General features: G+C 29.0%; 1 long non-coding RNA gene across 1 annotated transcript; it reads left to right on the forward strand.

The window, feature by feature from the left end:
• The first annotated feature begins 257 nt into the window (after nucleotides 1–257).
• On the forward strand, nucleotides 258–1,927 carry LOC139426468 (uncharacterized). Its single transcript, XR_011637737.1, has 2 exons — nucleotides 258–518; nucleotides 1,791–1,927. It is a non-coding gene; the product is annotated as an uncharacterized lncRNA (long non-coding RNA).
• The last annotated feature ends 7,339 nt before the right edge of the window (nucleotides 1,928–9,266 follow it).

The following is a 9,266-nucleotide window of genomic DNA, read 5'->3' on the forward strand; positions in this document are numbered from 1 at the left end:
TTTTGTATTTCATATTCTCAAAATATTAATTCCTTTATGTTCTACATTTGAATTCCTTTTTATTTACTTTCCTTTTCTACGAATTTTTAAGAGTTTTTATTTTCTATTTTTTTTCAATGATAGTTGCTTGATAAGTATTACAAGCAATACTAGAATTAGTGAATTACTGATTTTTACTTGATAAGTAAACATGAGTTCAGGACATTGTGAAATATGGTTGTAGATATTTTTATTATTAACTTTATTTTGCAGCTCATTCGATGCCAGGCAGAGCCTTGTCCATAAATGCAAAGAAAAACAGCAAAAACGAAAAGAGTGAATTAAGCAAGGCGTTTTGCCACCATGTGGATTTATTAGTGGGCATAAAACATCGCCTCAAAAAGAAGAGTTCCGATCCTCGCGCACTGTATGATTTGCTCAATTCTGAGGAAATGATTTTGTCAAGCCGCAGACTGCTAACTGAACTGCGAAGAATTGATAAACTTCAGAAAAACGGAGAGTTTTTCTTTAAATAAGAGGTGAGACAAAAAAACAAAATTTGCCACCAGGGATCTGCTTAGGAGAAATTTAGGTCCGTTTACCTATTATTTATTTTTATAGTACATGGAGAAAAAAAATGGTTTCTAGAAAAAAAAACGAATTTAATTCTGATTATTAAAATATATGATATAAGAACTAAGAACTAAAAAATTAGATATTTGAACCATTTTCTTAGTAATTTTTCCGTTTATATGTTAACAGCTTAACGGAAGTTTTGTTTTCAAAATTATAATTTGTATTACCACTTTTTTAATAAACAATATAAAACTGAAACTTGAATTTAATCGAAAAAAAAATTTTTTTTTTTGCCTTGCTCAATTTTAACCACATTTACTAAACTTTTCATCTATTTTAAATCTTCATTTTATTGCTAATTTTACCAAAAGCATTACCAAAGAGCTTCAGTAAAAATTACCGAGCTCTTCGGTTTTCTCATTGAGCTAGAAATATGGTAAATTTTACCATATTCTGGTTGTTTTTATCGTAATATTTTCTCAGTGTAAAAATAGATCCTTTCCTATATTATTCATTCTATATTTACAAAATTCTTTCGTTGAAAAAATTTAGACAGTTAGGCCAGCAATTTATCATTTTAAAGCTGCAAGTCCTTGAAAAGCATAATATTGTGTTTAGTCAAGAGGAAAAAAAATTAAGAATTGAACTTTCACAAATACTGTTAAAACAGGATCTTTTACAAAACTGAAGAAACTTCCCAGCAAAATTCTTCAAATCCAGAGAGGGTTGCTTCTTTAAATTTTAGGGTCAAGTGAAAAAAGAACATTTTCGTTTCCTAAAGATATGATTTGCGATCGGTATGTTTCGTGGAAAAATATGATCAAAATTAGAGTAATCTTTTGTTAATTTAAAAAATTGAGAGTTTTGAAGCCTAAGGGACCAATATTTTTTTTTCTTTAATTAAAATATCAGTAAACATAGCCATTAAATTCTTTCATGCATTTACTTAAAAAAGATAAAATCATAAAAATTTCAAAATTCAGGAAATGCATTATTGTAATGCAATAACCATAAATACTAATTGGATTTAAGAATAATTTTTGAAAGAGGTAAACAATATTTTTAATTAAACAAATGATCTTTTTTTACCCTTTGATCTACTGAAATATTTAAAAAAAGAGTTTCACAAAGAGATAAATAATATAAAAAGTTATTAGTATTATTGTAATTAATATTTTAGTTTTATGTAATATTGAACAGTTAATTATTAATTCATTATTTTTTTTTCTTTTCAGTCTAAGAAGACACTTGTATACTTGTAAAGAGTTGCTGCTTTGATAATTTTCCTACATTATTATTTATTAACTATATATTACGAGTAGCAACTGTGCACCCCAAAATTTTATGTGCAGAATAAAACAATTTCGGCCAATTGATTTTGTCATTATTAGAAATTCGAGTGATTTCTGTTTTTACTCCATTTTTTATTGTTCATCAATCTGAAAGAAAGAAATTTCATTACTTTTACTACATTATTGTCCGTAATGCATATTTTTGAAGTTTTATGTAGGAATCTGCAAATAAAATTCAAGTGTTGGAAAAACAGAATTCCAATCAAATCCATGATACTGATACCCCCCAGAGAAGTAGAAAGGGGGCAAAAAATATTTAAGTTTAAGATGGAATTAATTATCTTAGATGGATAAACTTGCCAATTTATACAATAATTATAACGCCATATCCTTATCCTTATGAATATAATGTAAAAATGATTTTGGTACGCTCTATAACTTTTGCTTAAAAAGACTGTGTTTTGTTTGCAGTTCAAAGTTTTTTTAAAAGAAAAATTTTGGTGAACTATATTTTAAAAATATTTTTTTTCAAAAAATGGTAGAAAGCCATTTTTATTAACTTTTTATGTTCCCTACTGTATTTCTACTTTTTTTTAAAGTGAAAAAAAAAGCGAAGCATCTATTTATATTCAAGTAATTTTCATTTTAATATAAAAATTATATACATTAATCAGTATTAACAATATATTTATTGATGGTGCCGATTCTTGAAATTCTTGCTTAATAATACAAAATGAATATTTGAATCGAACTCTCTCTGAATCACAGTTTTTTATTCTGAAAAAGCACAAGAATATCATATTGTTGAAACATTAATAAAAACAGATCAATTTTCAAATTGAACTTTTTTTCACAACTCCCCGATATAATTCAAAGCAAAATTAAGAAAAGAAAAATTATAATTACTTTCTACGCAAGACGCAGGCTGAAAATATTATTTTTTAAGGGTCATACTTTGAGCAATTTTAATTTTTTTTTCAACTTTCAAAGTAATCCTTTCCAAATGCTAGTTTTTTTCTTCATAACTGATAAAATCGATGCATTTGAATATGCATTTAAGCTTTAAGATTCTTAACATGAAGTTTGGCAATTTCATCATCTTTAAAATTCATTAATATTATTTTATTTACATGCAAAGTTGAAAAAAATTGTTTTGTTTGCTTGCAAATTATATTGATCAATACTGTTCAAAAACAAACAAAAAAGTAATGAAGTATTATAATTAATTAAAATCTTAAATTATAAAGTATTAGAGATCGAGAGTTCTATTATCGATAAAACTCGGAATTTTTTGAGTTTATTTATTCAATAACAGTAGTTAAATAAAGTTTTCAAAAACTATAGACAACAAAAAAGAATGCCTTACTTAGAATTCAAAAAGTTTACTCAGAAAGTAAGAAATAAAAATTTAGAAGTTTGTGTAATTTATCACTTATAATCTAAACTAGCCCATATCATTGAATTGCCTAAAGCAGGACTAAATTTATCTAGTATAATAACATTTGCATTTTTATGAGAGAAAGAATGCATTGAGAAAAGTAATACTCACCAGATCAATTCACTTATCAATGCGTTCGTTCTATTTTTCTCTAACCAATTCGAAACGAATAAAACAAAATATCGACTCAAACGAAATATCATTTGTATTTTTTGAGAGAAAGAATGCATTGAGAAATGTAATACTCACCAGATCAATTCACGCATTAATATGTTCGTTCTATCTTTCTCTAAATAATTCGATACGATTAAAACAAAATATTAACTCAAACGAAATATCATTTGTATTTTTATGAGAGAAAGAATGCAATGAGAAAAGTAATACACACTAGATCAATTCTCGCATCAAAATGTTCGTTCCATCTTTCTTTAACTAATTCAAAACGATTAAAACAAAATATTAACTCAAACGAAATATCATTTGTATTTTTATGAGAGAAAAAATGCATTGAGAAAAGTAATACTCACCAGATCAATTCACGCATCAATATGTTCGTTCTATCTTTCTGTAACTAATTCGAAACGATTAAAACAGAACATTAACTCAAACGAAATATCATTTGTATTTGTATGAGAGAAAGAATGCATTGAGAAAAGTAATACTCACCAGATCAATTCACGCATCAATATGTTCGTTCTATCTTTCTGTAACTAATTCGAAACGATTAAAACAGAACATTAACTCAAACGAAATATCTAATGCTATCTCACTTAATTTTAAACTACATTAGTTTGGTATTGATTAAATTGTTTCATATGCATAAAAAACATAGATCGTTACATAACTTATTTAAATAGCCTGAATTTAACGTGACAGAAATGTATCAACTTCTTAGAATTCTTCATTAATGAAATCACGCAACGAAAAACAAATAAAAATGTTGCTGTTGATTGCATTTTTTTATCTCATAATTCCCTAATTATAATATTTTTAAAATAGCTTTAGAACTCTTCCTAAATGAAAATAATTGATGATCTTTAAAAAAACAAGAATCATTAATTGACGAGGATGATCCAGAAAACTTCGGCTGCAATTAACATAAATTAGTAAAATAAATTATCTCTGTATTTATCTGTAAATTATTAATCGCCCTAAAAATCCATTGAAAAGATAGAAAAAGCCACAAATATTAAAATATAATGAGTTGAAAAAATCATACAAACTGCTTTGTTATAAAGAAAAAACCGGGTAACTTCCTTTTAAGAAAAAATGTCTCTCAGAAAGAGGTTTAATGGCAAAAGTCATAGTTATCGTGGTTCCCAAGTTTGACAAAAAAAAAAAAAAAAAAAANAAAAAAAAAAAAAAAAAAAAAAAAAAAAAAAAAAAAAAAAAAAACTGAATATGCAGTTTTAGTTCATAAAGGAATGTCAACCTTTATATCACTGCATATTTTAAAAGTTTTTTTAACAGATTCTTAAAGTAATTGTTTTCTGTGCTACCTTGATTTTTCTCTTATATAAAAAATTTTGACATTGGCACCCGTCTGAGGAATTTGAACAATGTGTGCATTAAAAATTTAAATAAGTATGCAACTGTTTTTATGAATTATGGAGGAAATATTTTTATCATTCAAATGGTACGAAACTCCAAGTTTCGTTAATTATTATATTCGCTTAGATTTAGTTTTCTAAGCATTTGAAACTACGTGAGCATACATTTTTCTTAATTGGAGGCTCTGTTAATTAAGAAATTTATTGAAGTTAAATTTGAAGCTTTTGACAATTACCAAATTTCAAGAAATAAATTAAATGTTTTGTATTTATTATATCGTTGTTGTAGTTCATTTACGTCGCACTTGAGCTGCACAAAGGGCTATTGGCAACGGTCTGGGAAGCATCCTTCAGGATGATCCGAAGACATGACATCACAATTTTGATCCTCTGCAGAGGGGATGACTCCCCCGCTTCGGTAGTATTTATTACATAAATCAACATCTGTTTCAAAGTTTATAGTTTGTATAAAAGCACATTGATATCCATAGAATATTTTAAAATTTTCAATAAAGTTGTCAAACAAAATTAGCTTAAGGTTCTCGAACCCTAAGAACCTCCCTTTGAAATAACTCTATGGATATTACCTGATTGAAAACTTCATTCTCTTAGAAAATAAATAAATTTGAAAAAACCGTTGATTTGTTTTAAGCGTTTCAATAATAGGCGTTCATTAATTCGTATATTCCTGTCTTTGAAGAGATTGAAACATGTCAACCATTTTTTTTTCCAAGTGCTTCGAAAATATGAATATATGAATAAATGAGCGCCTATTTTTGAAGCAATTAAAATACGTATGTATACACAGGTTTTCATATATGTATGTTTTCGAAGCGATTGAATCAGGTAATGTCTTACCACTTCAGTTTCATGAAATTACTTATCTCAGTCTATGAATGCTTCATACTAAATCCTTATTTAAAAAAGTTCTTTAGAATTCCGGGAACTAATTTGTTTTGTGGAAAGGTATTTATTTGGTTAATATTTGTTTTTATGAAGTTTAAAGGTTTTTGTTATGAAGGATTTAGATGGGTATTGTCTGTTAGCTTTTACAGCGATCATATTCTTTTATTTCCACTGACATACAGAAGACTATAAACGAAAAACACATTAATAACAAGAAAAAAAAGGAAAATTGTTTAATTTCCTAGCAACCAGCCAGAGTGACAATTATTACAATTACAAGAGTTGCTAGCCGTGTCAAAACAATTTTTTAAACTAACTCTTGCTTTCGCAGCACCGTCCTCTTAGAGTCGAATTGTTCCAGAGAAATCAAATTTCAAAAAAGTCGTATTTTAAATATTTATTGAATCCAATCAATTGCGTGTTAAAAATTATAAACAGGGTATTCTAAATTTCGAGAGGCAGGCAAATTCAGAAGAGTGACAAATAGCATCAAGAGGAAGAACAACTTAAAATTAAATTTTGATTGAATCCAAAAATCTTCCATGCAGGTTTCAACCTAGGTAAACAATTTCAAGAGATACTACGTGTTAACCATGAAAGTAATCATTTTTAAATATTAGATTGAATAGTTAAAAATGAGTAGTTAAAAATAGTTCCCCTCCCACGTAAACCTTTACTTTCATGATCTGACCGATGAACTGGTCAAGGAGGGCTGTAATGATCCTATAGATAGTATTGATGACATTCTAACATACAATGAAATCAATGCAAAAGTAAAGGCCGAAAATAACAGGACTTGGAAGATTCCACCTAGCCATGATTGGTATCAACAAAATAGTCCTGGGGCTGCCCTGGAGCTAAAAGGTGATAGGAAACTGCAGGCAGCTATCACAAGACTAATCAGTGGCCATAACCCGCGGACTAACATTTGTTCAGGGTCAAAAGACTTTCCCTGTCTGCCTAAAATGAAATGCTCACCAGACTACACCTGGTCATTTGCTGTCCTGTATGGTGCTAGAGAAGAATTTTATCATGGAGAGTCCGGCGATGGTATATGATTTTCTGTCTGTGTCAGAATCGGTCTTCTGGACTTGGTCTAGTGGAATAAGTAACAACAACAGATTAAAATTCTATTTGTTCTTAATGTCACCCACTATCATTAATGCACCACCTACAACGACGAAAAAATGATTCCCAGATACGCTCGAAGATGCCAGGTGTTCATATGATGTCCTTGATGAAACTCAAAATGTAACGATTGAAATTTAAAACATTCAAGTATAACACCTTTTAACAGTTTAAATTGAAAAATTTTATCAAATCTTATTTGTTGATTGATGATAACATTTTTAGATCAGAATACTACTGAATTTTATCTTAAAACATCTGATGCACTTATAAGTGAAACATAAAGCAACATCAATTAATGAATAAACATCATTTGCGTGATCTTATAATTGAAATGTTGTTAATAATCAATATTTTCTCTTAATGTTAACACTTCACGCTCCTAATTATGTCACGCTTTGTTTTTCATTCTATCGAATCATTTTAATAAGCATTATAGTTAAAAAAAAACTCTAAAATAACTGCTTACAGCTTTTGAAACGAATTGCTCAGCAGCATTATATTCGGTCTTGTTTCTGCTTAACTACGTAATTTTTAAATTGAAGCGATTGCTATTTTTATTAACGGAAGGCAAATTTTGATTACATTCCATCGAATTAGACCTTGAAAAAATTAAGAATTACTTAAATTTAAAATTACTATATGAAGAGATTCAGTAAGTACCAATTTTCCTCGAATTATGCGATCGAACGTGAAAATTATTCTTTAGATGAAATTATGTGTCATTTGTGTATTTTCAATTGAACTTAATTTTCATTGAAGTTTCGAAACAGCCAGCTGCCAGTTCAAGAGGGGTAAAATAATACAAGATTCGACATTAATTTCCTTTTTTTATTTATATCTTGTGAACTAAAACAATTTTCCGTTTTGATAATACAAAGTATTTCCCTATAATCCAATATACATCTTCTTCCCACTTATAATGATGTCATTATCGACCAATAGCGTGATACAGTCACTTTGAAATTTAATGGCTCGTTTCCTCATACGGAGTTAATTTCAAATTTTCTCTTGTGGAAGTTAAAAGTTTGGAAATTAAGAAATTTTATAACTATTTATGACTCCTTTAGTTTGACATGCTTTAAATTTTTCTCCTGTGGAGACATTTCAGGTAATATAAAGATAAGTCTGAATACCAAATCTAAATTCTTAAATCCTAATCTAAATTGTTAATCTAAATTCTGAAATCTGTTGTCTTATTTTTATTTTCAATCTATTATTTACTTAATTCTTTGCTTATTTTTCTTGTATTTGTTTCATTTATATAATGATACATTATGTTTTGTAAATCCGTTAATTTGATATGCTTACTGTTTTTCCCCAGTTCATCTCGGGTTCAATGAATGTTAAGTGCTTACAGAACAGTCTGACTGACAAATTTTAATTTAAATTACCTCTCTATCTATTTTTATACCATAGTGGCTGGGTGGCGCAGTTGGTTTGTCGTCGGCCTTCTGAGCACAAGTCTGCGGGTTTGATCCCCGGCCCAGGCACCTGATTTTCGGGATGCAGAAATCCTCAGCGGTCATGTCGTATGATTATGCGGCATGTAAAAGATCCCTGGAGTGCCTTATTGGCTCTTGGCATTTCCGGCAAATCTAAATGCTTAGTGCACTTTAGCATCCAAATAGAGTCTCGGTGCTGCCATCTAGTGTGGCAGAAACTAGACGTCCAAATTAACATGGCCAACGGTATCTCACCCATTGTGGTGGTCCTGAAAGATTGGATACCACTTCTGGAGAACGCACTAGGTCTGCTCATTAGGAAGACAGATTGTGCAGCTCATTGGAAATAAAAAAAATAAAAAATTAATCTTAAATTAATTATTTGCTTACTTTTATTATATTTTCTTATTTATATGTGTTTACGGTCAATAATTCCAAATAAGGAAGATAGATAAATGAAGAAAAAAAATTATACATGTAACAGTTACAGAAAGAGTAAAGAGCATTACACAAATCAGTGGCTTAACAGCTCAAAGGAGACCATGGCCTACTGTGTCCGTCCCAGTTTTTCTTGAGCTCTGGGGTACAGGAACAAATATTTCGTTAGGGTGGCATAACTAACGTGGAACCCTTAGTGTTTAGTCATAAAGCATGCTCGGCATTCATTTTTTATAGACCTACTAATGGAATGAAAAGCTGAGTCAATCTTTTCCAGTCCGAGAATTGAACCCCAGAACTGTGGCATGGGACCACGAAGCAAGATTGCTCAGTTATCGGGAGTTACAATAAAACTAAATTGTTATAACTATCTTTTCCATATTTTTGTTCTTGTTTTCTATTTTTTTTTTTTTTTTGCATCAGTATAAAAATTTTAATAGTTTTTTTTAAAACTTTTGTAATGATCATAAAATTTCTAAAAGTCTTTTATTGTCAAAAATTGTTTCCAGTGTTC

The sequence above is a fragment of the Parasteatoda tepidariorum genome, chromosome 9, assembly GCF_043381705.1.
Source record: "Parasteatoda tepidariorum isolate YZ-2023 chromosome 9, CAS_Ptep_4.0, whole genome shotgun sequence".
Taxonomy (NCBI): domain Eukaryota; kingdom Metazoa; phylum Arthropoda; class Arachnida; order Araneae; family Theridiidae; genus Parasteatoda; species Parasteatoda tepidariorum.